The sequence below is a fragment of the Malania oleifera genome, chromosome 6 (assembly GCF_029873635.1).
Source record: "Malania oleifera isolate guangnan ecotype guangnan chromosome 6, ASM2987363v1, whole genome shotgun sequence".
NCBI lineage: Eukaryota > Viridiplantae > Streptophyta > Magnoliopsida > Santalales > Ximeniaceae > Malania > Malania oleifera.
In genome coordinates, this window is record NC_080422.1 from 100,337,575 (window position 1) to 100,354,200 (window position 16,626).

Sequence of the window (16,626 nt, forward strand, 5' to 3'; positions counted from 1 at the left end):
GCCTCCTCTCTGTTTTCTGAAATCATAATTCAATCTGGATGCTAAAGCATCCAGATTCATATAATATATATATATATATATATATATACATATATTATATTAACATATATATTATATTGTATATTTTAATTAATGATTATTAGTATTTAATTAAGTATTCAATTTAGTTAATTATTTAATTTAATTTAATTTTTAATTTTATTTTATTTTATTTTTTATTTTATTAATTTTAATTTTAATTTTTTTTATTTTTTTTATTTTATTTTATTTATTTATTTATTTTTATTTTTTGGATCACTATAGTTCACGTGTACCCCATGGGGTCAGACCCTTATTCAGTATTGTACCATTTATGTTTAATTCATACAGAGAGTCAGAGACAGGTTAGGTTACTATATTCACACCTGGGACCCATTTGCGGGTTCGGGGCGTAATAGACCGAGACTTGGTTTACTAACTGGGACTCAATTTAAATAACTGGGGCTTGGTTTGAGAATTGGAACTCAATTTAAAATAATTGGTGCTCGGTTTACAAACTGGGATTCAATTTAAAACGATTGGGATTCGATCGTGTAAGAACCCGAACCGTGATATATGGGTTTAAATAAACAAAAGAGGGACAAATTGGGAATTTAGCAGATTTCATTGACGAAGCCAGGATTCGTCGACGAAGTCCATGCAAGGCTCCTCGACGAAGTTCAGAGGCTCGTCGACAAGGAGAAGCTAACAGATTTCGGGAAACCGGTAATATCAGGATTCGTGGACGAATCCACCATCTCATCAATGAGCTGTCTATACGACCTCATCGACAAGGGCACCATTTCGTCGATAAGGACGCCCGAGTCAAAGGGCTATAAATAGAAGTTTCATTACTTCCAAGCTAAAAAAACTCAAATATCTTCTCTCTCTCTCTCTCTCTCTCTCTCTAGAACTCTCCCTACTATTCATCTCTTTAGATTTCTTCGCCGTTCGTTGTGAGAATCGTAAATCTAAATTTACCACGAGGATCGTGGAAGGATTCTCTACAAGTTCTACGGATCAGAATCCCGTTTCAAAGATTTTCAGGTTTTGGTGTAAAATTGAGGTAAGGCTTGGTTTTTAGTTCTAATCTAGTAGTTTTGTAGGAAACAGTCTTGTGAGTATCTTCTGTACTGTTGATTGTAGGTTTTGGAAATTGATTCGCTGTTTATGGGCCTTAAAGTTCGAGATTTGCTAATTGGGGAAAAGGTAAGGGGAATTATGTTTATATCGGTTATTTTTTAAATCGGACTCGATAGAACTGTGGTTCACGGTCCTATGTGTGTTTTGGCTACTCGTTTGGGGGGATCTAACGGGAAAAATAATGGGTTTTTCATGATTACAGTTTTGGGAAAAAGGGCGGCGACGGGCTGCATCCTTAGTTTTGTTGAAAACCTAATGTATATGTTAATTTATACTGTGTTATGGGGATGACCGTGCCTTAACTTGTTTAAACTGTATTTTTTTGGAAAACCATGATTTTAGATTACCAAATGGGTATGGTTTGTTTGGTTATATGAGCATGCACTTGTGTGTGATTGGTTGAAATGCTAGTAGGAAGGCGGTTTTGAATTGTTCCAGGTACTGAGAGTGTTCGGCTCTATATCCGAGGGCGTATGAAATCGCTCGCCATAGATTGGCAGAGTGTCTGGCTTTATATTCGAGGGTGTGAGCCTATTCCGTCAGATTAGGCCGAAGGGTGTGGATCCACCAGTTTAGCGCCGATACGATGCCATAGGAGTCGGGGACTAGCCATGTGTCGGTGGTGCCGTGTTCGCGGGTTAGCTGCGGGCCAACGCCGTATGTTGCGGGCCAACTTTGGGCCGATGGGTGTGACGACCCTAGGATTTCTGATCATGTGTGTGCGTGCGTGCGTGTATGCACTGTTGTGAATTAGTACTGGAACTGCAGTTAACTGCGTATATGTTGCATCATGATAACACTCAAATGCCACACACCGATATAACTTGTGTTCTTCCTTACTGAGAGGTGTCTCACCCCTATTGTACGTTCATTTTTATAGGTCTTTCGAGTAACCAGAACTAACATCCTTGTGTCGGGAGCGTAGTGGCCGGTGTATTGCAGGTAGCGCTTGGGTAAGTGCTAGGACTTGTATTTTGTGGGTTGTCGTTTTGAGATGTATTGGGCACCTAGTTGTACGTTATTTGACGGAACCTTGATTCTGTCCTTGTATAGACTCTGGTATGGTACTATATGTATATAATAAGACCTTATTCCGCTGCGTATGTTCTGTTATGTTTTGATGTGTATAGGGTGCCTAGGAACCCCACGGGGTCGGACCCTTGTTCATTGTCCTTTATCTTTGGATGTTTTATATGGTACAGGGATTGGTTGGTTTACATTTTCACCCCTAGGTCCCATTTTCGGGTTCAAGGCGTGATAACTTGGTATCAAAGCTAACCAGCTTGTTAGGTTTTGTAGACTTGATAAGGCTTAGTTGTGAGTATATACCAGAGAATAGGAAGTTGGATATGGGTAGAGTTGGTTGAGGGTTGTTTGGTGGCTAGACCGGGATTTGTCGACGGTATTCCGTGTTTTTCCTGGGATGACAATTCCAGTAAAAGTAGGGCAGATCATTGATGACTTTCGTGTTGGTGTAATAGGACAGACTTGGACGTGGCAGGGAGTAGTTAACACAATTAGTTGTGGATCATTGCGTTAATTGTATGTGTTGTAGGGATACTGATGGAGCCCAAGGATAATGACCTGGGAAGTGGCTCCGAGGAGACTGCGAGTGATGAGTCCCCTTCTGTGCCTCGAGGTTTGATAAAGTAGGTGTTACGAGAGATTGGGCGGAGTGTGAGGAGATGCGAGCGCTCTTCTACTACTGCGGGGTGCACCATTAAGAGGTTCGCACGCATACATCCTCCGACATTCTCTGGAGGACCTGACCCAAAAATAGCAGAGGACTAGGTGGAGAAAATTGAGAGGATCTTGGAGGTCTTGCACTGCACGGATAGGCAGCAATTCTTTTACGCTACTTTCCAACTATCTGGAGAGGCGGGTCGATGTTGGACTGCAGTGATTCTGCTGGAGAAGCAGAGGGGCGGTCCTGAGGAGATGTCATGGAGCCGTTTCAAGGAGGTGTTCTTCGACAGATACTTCTCGGCTTCTGTATGTGATGTGAAGGCAAATGAGTTTTCTGCTCTGACTCAGGGAGTATGACGGTGCAGGGGTATGCGACTCGGTATATAGAGTTTTCTCGGTTTGCACCGTGTTTGATCTCGAGCGAGTACGAGAAGACTCGGAGGTTCGAGAAAGGCCTGAGGAAGGATATCCGCAGACTAGTGGGTATGCTTTAGATCCGCGAGTTCTCGGTGTTGGTGGATAAAGCCACGGTGATTGAGATCGGTATCCGAGAGGATGAGGTGGATCAGGAATTGAGAAAGAGGACGGTACCTTCTGGTTCTCAGACAGGATCTCGTCAGGGATCATGGAAGAAAAAGAACAAGGGCTCGGGTTACCGCCAGAATACCTAGCGCCAGGATTCTCAGATGAGCCAGACTAGTGGTCGTTGTACCAGATGCCACTGATAGCACAGGGGTGAGTGCCAATCATTTGGGGGTAACTGTTACAACTGTGGCCAGCTAGGTCACATGCTTCGTGATTGTCGTGCACCGAAGCGAGACGTGCCTGCATCCAGTGTGAACCAAGGGAGCAACCAGATACCTCTGGGAACCGTTTAGATGAATACAGCTCCAGCCAGAGTATACTCTTTTACTCCAGCAGATACTGAGCATGCAGGGAACGTAGTGACAGTTATCTTATTATTGTTTTCAAATAAGGCTTCTATTTTGTTTGATTCAAGTGCAATCCATTCTTTTATATCTGTGAAGAATCGCTATCCTTTACCTCATATGGATGATCTCTTTGACCAGTTGCAGGGGACGTGGGTTTTTTCAAAGATCGACTTGCGGTCAGGATATCATCAGGTGAGGGTCAAATCTAAGGATGTAACAATGATTGCTTTCCGAACCAGATATGGCCACTATGAGTTCTTAGTTATGCCTTTTGGGTTGACGAATGCTCCGACAGTATTTATGGATCTTATGAACAAGGTTTTCCATGAGTACCTGGATCAGCTTGTGGTGGTATTCATTGACGACATTCTAGTATACTCGAGGAGTACGGAAGAGCACGTGGAACATCTTAGATTAGTATTACAAATTCTGCGGGAGAAGAAGCTATATGCTAAACTAAAGAAGTGTGAATTCTAGTTGAGTCAGATTGCATTCTTATGCCATGTGGTGACTTGTAGCGACCCTCAATAAAATACAACATAATAAATAAAAATGGTCAACTCGAACCCGAGGGTAATGGGGATATCTGTCAAACACAGCGGAAAACCTAGCAGCAGTAAACATAAAATCTCAACATCCAATCATAAAACATAATACCAGAGTTTACTACATCATCAATATACTGTTTATATGTACAATCTCCAAAAAGTTAAAAACAACACTAGGACCATACAAAAAAAAAAAAAAAAATCTCCTAGTCTTAGTTCAACGCTTACCCTTCTAGTAAGGAAGCTCCACTCACTCAACGGCGGCCTTGACCCACCGGTTTCTCTAGGTTTCCTAAAAAATCATTTAATGTTGGGGGTGAGACACTTCTCAGTAAGGGTAAATAAACTAAATACAGTTTTTTGGCAACATGAACATTTAAAGTGCTTATACATATACAGTACATTTCATAGTTCTGGAAATAATCATAATATCATACTGGATAATCATATACTTTCATATTTGTTAATAAATCAAAACATACATAAGCATCTGTTATAATTGTAATACTGAAAATATACCCAGGATGGATAGCTAGCTAATGTCATGTATTACCCCCATGATGGGTTGTGTAGCCCAAAGGCGGGACTCGACAATGGCTGGCCGACCACTGCCGAGTCAAATATGTCTGTAAGTACGATGGGCCCGCCACACCCTGATCTGGACTGCCAGGTGGACGCCCACACTTTACTGAAAGCCACATCTACTATCCATCTCCCATTCCCTCGTGGGATGGTTAGCACTAATCTGAAGTAGATATATGATCTACACATATAGCTACGGTACCGAGCCCCTGAACTGAACTAAACTAACATTCTGGTTGTAATAACATATAACATATAATATATGAACATACATAACATCATCACAGCCTCGTGCCGAAAACATAGATACGACCTCGTGCTGAAATCATAAATACATGGCCTCGCACCAAAATCGTAGATATGGCCTTTTGCCGATAATATAATACATGGCCTCGTGCCACATACGTTTTAGGTATTTACATTCTGAAAATAACTCATTTATCATATTATTCGTCAAACTCAGTATAGCATAACTGCTTTAGTTATAAACAAATATAGCATAGATTTTTCTGAAAATAAATGTGCCCATAATTAATCTTAACTTGCATGGAAAATAACTGCTTTAGTTTATTCCCTTACCTGGCTACTAAGAAAGCCCTTAAAATTTCCTAACCTGACCCCTGTAGGATTTCCTACTCAATATCCTGAAACTCAAAACTCCCACTATTAAACATCAGTATTTTCATGCGTACATCAATTCTTATAACTATCACAAAGTCTAATTTGGCTTAAAAAGTCTTACCTAAACTCAGGGATGATTTCCAACTTCATTTTCCCAACGATCCGCTCCGGCAAACTCGTAGAGAACTCCGCCAGGAGCGTCGTGGTAGCCTCAAATCTTCGATCTGGCATAAAACTAGCCCAAAATCAAAGAGAGAGAGAGAGAGAGAGTGAGAGAGCCGAAGAGGAGAGAGAGAGAGAGTGGAGAGGAAGCTTAAAAGTGAAGTAAAAATTGGATTTTTCATATTTATAGACGGCGGAATTCGTCGACGAGCCCAACTCGTCCGACCTTTGTCGACGAATTCTCACTAATTTCGTCGACGAAATTCAGTCTTCGTCGACGAAATTCGGTCGGCTCTAGAACCCCTCTCAGTATTTCTTCGTCGACGAAATTCAGTCTTCATCGACGAATTTTTTGAAGCCTTCGTCGACGAATACAAGGGATTCGTCGACGAAGCCCTGAAACTCTCATTTTTGTTTTTCCTTTCGAAATGCAATGTCATCGATGAAGTCTACGACCTCCTTCTGTTTTTGTTTCTATTTGCCTCTCTCTTTATTATTCAAATTTCATTTTTATTCAGGTTGTCACATGACCGGTGATGGTATCTCAGTTGATCCTAGCAAGATTGAAGCCGTGGTCGACTGGGTGAGGCCGAAGAATGTGCAGGAGGTTCGGAGTTTTCTAGGACTGGAGGGTTACTATCGTCGGTTCATGGAGGGGTTTTCTAAACTGTCTGGGCCTCTAACTCGATTAACCAGGAAAGGAGTACAGTTTGAGTGGACCAGTGATTGCGAGCAGTGTTTTCAGGAGTTGAAGCACCGGCTGGTTACTGCTCCGGTTTTGACCATTCCTTCGGGGGATGGTGGGTTTGTGATTTATAGCGACGTGTCTCTGAAGGGTCTGGGATGTGTGCTTATACAGTAGGGTAAGGTTGTAACGACATGCTATTTTAATGGGGTTTTTTTTTTATATTTTATACTATGACATTTAAAATGCTCTGATACAATACTAGATTAAACCCAATCATCAACCTAAGTAGCAAGAAGTAGAAATCAAATAAACATAACCATACGTAGTTATATACAATACCAGAGTGCTAAAATATTTCCCAATATATACATATATGACTGTTCCCCAAAATACCCACGACTGGCTAGGACTATACAGAAATACTCTAAAACAAATACTCACTCTCTATTGATAGGGCAGCACTGAAGCCCCTCTACCCGCGAGCCTGATCTACTCACCTATCTCGATCACCTGAAAAATGTTAAATTAATTGGGATGAGCCAATGCTTAGTAAGACGAAATATGCTATTACTAGTGTGTGGCAACTGAGTTATAAAACCTTGAAAATCTATTTCTATATAATCATGTATAACTAGATCTATGAATAATATACAAATAGCAGAAACCACCACCAATTCCATATTGCTTAACATATCAGTAATTTTATGTTACTAGTCAAAATACTTCTAATGTACATAAGTATATTCTCTGTCTCTGCAAATCTGTATATACATAATAATAACTGAAAATTTCCTTGTGGATAACTGTATGTCATGATTTAACCCCTCATGACAGGGTTGTGTGGCCCGTAGGCAGGATCTACCCTGGCTGGCCGACCAGGGTAAACCATTATACTCCGTTGGTTAGATCTGCCCTCCTCAACCCATATCTGATGGGGAGCCTATCCACGTTAAGGTACTATATGATTGACCTACTACCACGTATTATCTGAATAGGTGGTTGCACTCTGTAAATTGTATGTAGCTACAGTACTGTGCTCTGTAACTGTATGGTCCAATAGGGTCTGATACTATATAATATATTACTATATACAACTAACTGTTTTACCATGATTCTGTAATAACTGTATTAACCATAACACTGTAATAAACTGTAACTGTATCATTTGTATTTCTAAACTGAACTGTAATCTGTAAGTCATGGTACTGAAAACTGTATAATCATGGTACTGTAATTACTATAAAACATAACCACTGGCTGTATATTCTGTAAATCATATCCTGAAAATACTGTAAAACATGTTTCTTTACTATACCCATATTCTCAAGCCACACATAAATTTTAAACATATAATACATAAATGATAACTTGTATAAATTTCTATCGTAAATAATCATCTGATAAAAATGTATAGCTTATACTGAAACATAGTAAAATTGCCTAGCATAGCATATTTCCCTTACCCGATTTCTGCTAAAATCTCCCTACTGAGACGAGTCCTACACCCGCAGGATTCTCCACTCAACACCCTGAAAATCATATATCCCATAACAAAACATCATTATTTCTACGTCTATAGCATTTCCTACAACTGCTCGAAAGTCAAATTCCAAATAAAATGCCTTACCCTGGATTTGGGATGAATTCCAACTTTGCCCCACCGACGATCTGCTCTAGCAGACTTACAAAAAACTTCGCCAGGAGCGTCGTGGTGGCCTCAGATCGTCGATCCGGCGACTGACGGGGCCAGAATGGAAGAAAGAAGGGGGAAGGGCCATAGGAGAGAGAGAGGAGAGGGTTTGCGGCCAATTTTCTGCGATTAAAATCAGTTTAGGGCTATTTATACTGTTGGATTCATTGACGAGCCACGTCATCTCGTCGACGAGTCTTTAAGTAATTTTGTTGACGAACCTTACCCTTCGTTGACAAAATTCAAAGTAGCCCAAATTCTTCTCTCGGTATCTTCTCGTCGATGAGTCGTAGCTTCGTTGATGAGGTCCCCTTATGCACTCATCGACGAACTCCCTGTGTTCGTCAATAAGGCCCTGTGGAAAACCTTTCGGGTTATTCCATCCAAAATGCAATGTTGTCAACGAACGCTTCACGTTCGTCAATAAAGCCTACTACCTCCTTCTGTTTCTGCTTCCATTTCCCTCTCTCTCTCTCTCTCTCTCTCTATTATTTAAATACCATTATTTTTCGGGTCGTTACAAAGGTAGTAGCGTATGCTTCTTGGCAACTTAAGGAGTATGAGAAGAATTACCCTACGCTTGATCTAGAGTTGGCTGCTGTTGTATATGCACTGAAGATCTGGCGACACTATTTGTATGGTGTGCAGTGTGAGATCTTCACTGATCATAAGAGCCTCAAGTATTTCTTCACGTTGAAGGAGTTGAATATGAGGCCGAGACGGTGGCTGGAATTAATTAAGGACTACGATTGCACGATCAATTACCACCCGGGGAAGGCTAATGTGGTAGCCAATGCGTTGAGTCAGAAGTCAGGACCTGCGGCTGTATCTGCGGTTGTAACTCAGTATCACATCAGATGGGATCTGGAGAGCTTGGGTATTGAGTTGGTGTTTGGGAATCATTAGGTTTTCCTTACTAGTTTGGTGGTTCAGCCGACTTTGTTTGAGTGTATAAAGGCCGCGCAGGCTAGTGATGCAGAGTTGGTAGAGGTTGTGGAGAAGGTACAACAGGGACTAGCTACAAAGTTTAACATCTCTGAGGGAGGTGTGCAGAGGTTTGGGACTAGGTTGTGTGTTCCGAACGATGATGAGATTGAAAGGACAATTTTAGAGGAGGCACATCGTTCTTTGTATACGGTACATCCTGGTAGTATGAAGATGCATCGGGACTTACGCGAGACCTTCTGGTGGTCTGGTATGAAGAGGCAGATTGCTCAGTTCTTGAAGCAGTGTTTGACGTGTCCGCAGGTGAAAACTGAACATCAGAGGCCGGCAGGGCCGTTGTAGCCTTTGCCTATTTCGGTGTAGAAATGAGAGCATATTACCATGGATTTTGTGACCGGATTGCCACCAACGCTTCACGAATAGAATGTTATCTGGGTGGTCGTGGATAGATTGATGAAATCTGCTCATTTCATATCGATGGAGATTGGCTATCCTTTAAGTAGGCTAGCGGAGTTGTATGTGCATGAGATTGTGAGAATGCACGGAGTACCAGTGTCCATTGTGTCAGATCTAGATTCGAGGTTTACTTCTCGATTCTGGATGAGCTTGTAGGAGGCATTGGGGACAAAGCTTACTTTCAGTACAGCGTTCCACCCCTAGACTGATGGACAGTCGAAGAGGATGATACAGATCTTGGAAGATATGTTGCGAGCCAATGTGTTAGACTTTGGTGGTAGCTAGATACAATTTATGCCACTGGTAAAGTTTGCTTGTAATAATAGCTTCCAGGCTAGTATCGGGATGACATCGTTCGAGGCTTTGTATGGTCGAACGTGTCGATCTCCTTTATGTTGGGATGAGGTTGGTGAATGTCAGGTGTTAGGACCTAAACTTGTGCAACAGGCGTCTGAGAAGATGGGTTTGATCCGAGAGAGGATTAGATCGGCTCAGAGTCGGGAGAAGAGTTACGCAGATGTTCACCGCCAAGATTAAGAGTTCGAGGTGGGGGCTAAGGTATTTCTGTATATCACTCCGATGAAAGGGGTGATGAGATTTGGAAGGAAGGGCAAGCTGAGCCCAAGGTATATCAGACCATTCGAGATTCTTGAGTGAGTGGGTTTGGTAGCCTATAGAATTGCACTACCCCCAGCACTCTAGAGGGTCCACGATGTGTTTCACGTATCCATGTTGAGAAGGTACGTGTTGGATCTATCACATGTTATTAGTTATGATGAGTTGGAAATGGAGGATACTTTAGCGTATGAGGAAATACCTGTTCAGGTTCTGGACCATAAAGTTCAGAAGCTTCGTACTAAAGAGATACCATTAGTGAAGGTATTGTGGCAGAACCACAGATCGAGGAAGCTTCTTGGGAACTGGAAACGGATATACGCCGGAAGTATCCACAATTGTTTTGAGTACTTGTACGTTATCCTAGGGTTGGGATAGGTGGTTGTCGTCGGGAGTGTGTATATTGTGAACTCTTGAAATGGGTGTATATGTAACCACGGTATTCCTCCGCCATAAGTGAGGGTATGTATGTGTATGTGTATGTGTATGATGGGGCTGCATTGTAGTAGTCGCCAATTTCTTTTTAGAGTTGCGTGTTTGTATTTAGTTGTATGGATGAGTTCATGAATGAGAGATTGCAAATTTTGAGGATGAAATTTTTGTAAGGAGGGGAGACTGTAAGAACTCGAACTGTGATATATGGGTTTAAATGAATAAGAGAGGGACAAATTGGGAATTTAGCAGATTTTGTCGACGAAGCTAGGATTTGTCGAAAAAGTTCAGAGGCTCTTCGACGAGGATAAGTTAAGAGATTTCGGGAAACTGGTGATATCAGGATTCATCGACGAATCCACCATCTCGTCGACGAGTTGTCTATACGACCTCGTCGATGAGGACGCCCGAGTCAAAGGGCTATAAATAGAAGTTTCATTACTTCCAAGCTAAGAAAACTCAAATATCTTTTCTCTCTCTCGCTAGAACTCTCCCTACTCTTCATCTCTCTAGATTTCTTCGCTGTTCGTCGCGAGAATCATAAATTTGAAGTTACTAGGAGGATCGTGGAAGGATTCTCTACAAGTTCTACGGATCAGAATCCCGTTTCGAAGATTTTTGGGTTTTGGCATAAAATCGAGGTAAGACTCGGTTTTCAATTCTGATCTAGTAGTTTTATAGGAAACAGTCTTGTGAGTATCTTTTGTACTATTGATTGTAGGTTTTGAAACTCGGTTCACTGTTTAGGGGCCTTAGAGTTCCGGATTTGCTAATTGGGGAAAAGGTAAGGGAAATTGTGTTTATATCGGTTATTTTTGAAATTGGACTCTGTAGAATTGTGGTTCACAGTCTTGTGTGTGTTTTGGCTACTCATTTGGGGGGATTTAATGGGGAAAACTATGAGTTTTTCATGATTACAGTTTTGGGAAAAAGGGAGACGATTGGCTGCATCCCTGGTTTTGTTGAAAACGTAACATATATGTTGATTTATACTGTATTATAGGGATGGTCGTGCCTTGAGTTGTTTAAACTGTATTTGTTTGGAAAACCATGATTTTAGATTACCAAATGGGTGTGGTTTGTTTGGTTATATGAGCATGTATGTGTGTGTGATTGGTTGAAATGCTAGTAGGAACACGGTTCCGAATTGTTCCAGGTACTGAGAGTGTTCGACTCTATATCCGAGGGCATATGAAATCGCTAGCCATAGATTGACAGAGTGTCCGACTCTATATCCGAGGGCGTGAGCCTATTTTGGTAGATCAGGCCGAAGGGTGTGGATCCACCAGTTTAGCGCCGGTATGATGCCATGGGAGTCGGGGACTAGCCACGTGCCGGTGGTGCCGCGTTTGCGGGCCGGCTTTGGGCCGATAGGTGTGATGACACCGGGATTTCTGATCATGTGTGTGCGTGCATGTATGCACTGTTGTGAATTAGTACTGAAACTGCATTTAACTGCGTGTATGTTGCATCATGATAACACTCAAATGTCACACACCGATATAACCTGTGTTCTTCCTTACTGAGAGGTCTCTCACCCCTACTGTACGTACATTTTTACAGGTCCTTTGAGTCATCGGAACTAGCGTCCTTGTTTCGGGAGCGTAATGGCCGGTGTACTGCGGGTAGCACTTGGGTAAGTGCTAGGACTTATATTTTGTGTGTTGCCTGTTTTGAGATGTATTGGGCACCCAGTTGTATGTTGTTTAAAGGAACCTTGATTCTGTCCTTGTATAGACTCTGGTATGGTATTGTATGTATATAATAAGATCTTATTCCGCTGCATATGTTCTGTTATGTTTTAATGTGTATAGGGTGCCTAGGAACCCCACGTGGTCAGACCCTTGTTCATTGTCCTGTATCTTTGGATGTTTTATATGATACAGGGACTGGTTGGTTTACATTTTCACCCCTGGGTCCCATTTCCGGGTTCGAGGCGTGACAGATTGGGTCCTCCCATTCCCAGGATAAAAAGTTGATTTCTAAGTACACCAGATTTTCTTAGAAAGGTCTGATTAAAATTGGGGTGTTTATAGAAGTTCCAAAAGATAAAGATTGTGAAAGTTGGAAGGATGATTTATAATGAAATGAATTAGTATGCTGATATGGTAGGAGTAGATTTTAAAGGCTATCATTTTTTGTTATTAAAAGAAAGATTGATAGATTTGTTATTAAGGGAAAGTTTGACAAAATTACAAACCGAGAAAGAGGCACGAGTTGAGGGAATATGTCTACTAAGATACATGGAAATTAAGAGAGGAAGGAAGATTTTAAGGGTGATATGAGATGGGAGAAATAGGAAAGCGGCAAGTAAGATGATGTGTTAGGGAAAATGAATTGATGAATGGGGGGATTATGAGAAGGAGCACAATTGTAGTAAACATAAATCATGCAATTTTTCTTTGTCTTAATTTGACCGCATAAGAAGAGGAGGGGAGGAGGGGAGGTGGGAGAGGGAGAGTGGGGGGGGGGGGGGGGTATAATGATTTATCTTTTCAGCAACCAACCAATCAAAAAATAGTTATATATAGAGAAAATTAGGTTGAGTATTTGGAAGCCTCTCAAGGAATACTAATATCTTTTAATATTATATATATATATATATATATATATATATATATATATATATATCTATATGTTGTGACAGCTCCACGACATGAAGTTTTCCATTATTTGCCATTCTATATGTTTATTTTTTTTAGAAAAAAAAATAGTTAATGTTCTTTGCACCTTAGTATGTCTTGTATGCATTAGAACTAATTTGTTGTCAAGCTTAGTGTGAGATTCTAATTGATTAAAGAACTAAAATTAATTCATTGCAATCATTAATGTAGACACCTCATTTTTACCCAGACCCAATATATTTATTATTATTATTATTATTATTATTTTATTTATTCTTATTATTATTATTATTTTTCATTATTATTATTATTACTTTTATTTTTATTTTTACTTCTATTTATAATATTATTATTATTATTTATTATTTTCATTATTATTAATATTACTTTTAACTTTTATTATTATTAGTATTTTTTATTACTATTATTATTATTATTATTATTATTTATTTCTGTTATTATTATTATTATTATTTTGTTTTAGTATTATTATTATTATTATTATTATTATTATTATTTTCATTATTATTACTTTATTACTATTTTTATTAATTTTCTATTATTACAAATTATTTTCTTATATTACTTTGTTATTATTGTTATTATTATTTTTATTTTCATATATTATTATTATTACTTTTATTATTATTTTTATTATTTTATTTACATGGGTCTAGGGTTTTTGGGGGATGCCTTTATAAAGGCTTGAACACGCACAGGGAAAGGGGGGCAGCGCAGCACGGCCACCATCGCGACCACCACTCTCCACCGTCACCTTCATCTTCTCCATTCTCCACTCTCCCCATCCTTCCTCACGACTCTCACTCCCTCCAAAATCCCTGCAAGCAGCTGAGCATCCCACGATCATCATTACTGTTTGCACGCACCGCCGCGTTTCCCCACAGGCGCTACGCCTCCCGCAGCAGCTTCATCTTTTCCAGCTCCGACCGCCAACAGCCAGCCACCGCCAGGAGCACCAGCCGAGACCTTCATCATCTTCGGCCATCACAAATATCTCCCCAAGACCTCCGGCCACGCGCAGCCTCTGCAAACCTCCCCGGCGAGTCCCTCTGTGAGCCCCCCCTGCCTCCTATTTCTGCTGCAACTCCGGCCACACAATGGCTGCCCGCAAAGCCTCCAGCAGGCCAACCTGAGGCCTCTCCACCTTGCTCCAGGCGAGATCCCGCAGAGCTCCCGCCCATCTCTTCTGGCCTCCCGGTGGTACAGCCCCAACAACCTCCTTCTGAATGCAGCGCCAACAACTCCGCGGCACTGCACCACCGGAGTTCCCCTGCTTCTCAACCACAAGCTCTTGCCCCGACAAGGTCCCTTGCACCAGCTCCGATAGTTACCTGCTTCAACTGCAGAAACCATCCAAAACACCCGGCGGTCTACCCCTCCCAGTTTCGACCATCATTTTGGCAGTAACTCATCCCCGGTGGTAAGTTTCTTTCATGCAAGTTAAACACACACACCCGAGCCCATAACCAGCCACACACACATACACACACCAACTATTCATGCTTTACTATTATTAAATTTCAGTTCTTGCTTGCAGTTGTTATATTTAAGTATATATATATTGACCATATTAGTATTAGTATTTGTATATTTTTTTCTAGTAATATTATTATTGTTTATATATTGTTATTAGTAATAGTGTTATCATTATTGATGATGTTATTATATTGTTTGTATAGTATAATTAATATTATTATTACATAGTGGGTCCACTATTGTTATACTGTTGGCTCATTATTATTAGTATTGTTATATTAATTATATTAGTATTAATATTATATGGTGGGTATAGTATTATTATTATTATTATTATTATTATTATAGTAATTGTAGATTGTTGTATATTTAACCGTTCTTGTTCTTTTAAATATATATATTTGACATTAATTTGTTTTTATTGCAAGATTCTTATTCTTTCTAATTTTAGGAAGTCCATATTATTTCCGTATTGGTAGTTAGGGTTTTAGGTCATATACATTGTTGTGTGTATTTAGGGTATCTAGTTGTTATTGTATTCATTTTATGTTTAATAATTATAAATTCAGGGTTGTGTATTGATTTTGGTTGCCATATTGAATTACACATTAATTTTAGAAATAATTTGTTTCCATAAGTTCAATTATTTTCTTACCCTTTTCATTGGTTTCCATACATTAATCTTAAGTTTGATTTGTTTCTTTAATTAATTGTTGGCATAGGTGTCTTGTGTACATCTTTAATAGCGTGTTAATATTAAGCTAAAAATCATATTATCAAAATATGTATATTATTAGTTAACGATATTTATTATTATTACTGTTAATATTATTATTATTACTATTATCGTTATTTATTATTATTATTGTTATCATTATGGTATTTCTTATTATTATTGTTAATATTAGTATTATTATTACTATTATTATTATTTATTAATATTATCATTCTTATCATTATTAATATTGTTATCACTATTTTTAGTATTTTCGTTATTTGGCCTTATATGTACTATGGTATTTATTTTCATAAAATATTTTTTTGATTTTAATCCCTATGATTTTATTGCGAGGGGTATGAGCCTTTGGGCCTCACGTATCCTAAGCTTTGAGGGAATATATGTATATATTTATTTATTTATTTATTTATTTTTTTCATAGGTATTTATAAATTCACAAAAAGGATTAATTTAAAGACTTATTAGATTAACTTAGGGATAATTTCAAATTAATTAGGTACCGTTCGTAAGAACGGGCGCGTAGGGGGTGCTCGTACCTTTCCCTCGAATAACCGAACTCCCGAGCCTAACTCTGGTAATGTAAACCTATTTTACCCCTAACGGGGTAGTCATCACGTGTTCTAACCACACTAAAGGTTAGTGGCGACTCAGACGTTCCATGTTTTTTCCATGAAAATATTAAAATGATTTTTAATTTTGCCGCCCGGGGCACACGCGCCCCCGGGACGTCGCGACAATTAACACATTGTTTACATATGAGTGGGACAAGTTAGTGTTCCTATTAACATTTTAAAAATAACATAGATTTTATTTACTTACCTCTATGACTCTACTAACATTTTGAAAATAGAATGAAATTTTAGGTAAATAGAGAATGCTGCATTGAAAGTATAACTTTGGTCATACTATTAAGCCTATGATAATGAAGGAATTCAATTCAATTCACCTCATGTTTAGATTTGGATTAAATAAAGTACAAAATTGTATTCAAATCCAAGACTTGCAATATTTCATACTCCAGACATAACAATTGATATAGATAGAAATCCAATAACACCACACAGAATAAATAGAGTTTGAAATGAGTTTTCTACTTACTTAGCATTGCAAATAATATATTTACTTTTTTTTTTCTTTTCATATTTTATAGTAGAGCATTTAAATCAGGATCTACAAATTGTATTTCATTTATAATTCTCACACAATTCAACCATTTTGCATTAGATTTTAGAAAATATGTCTTTTCCT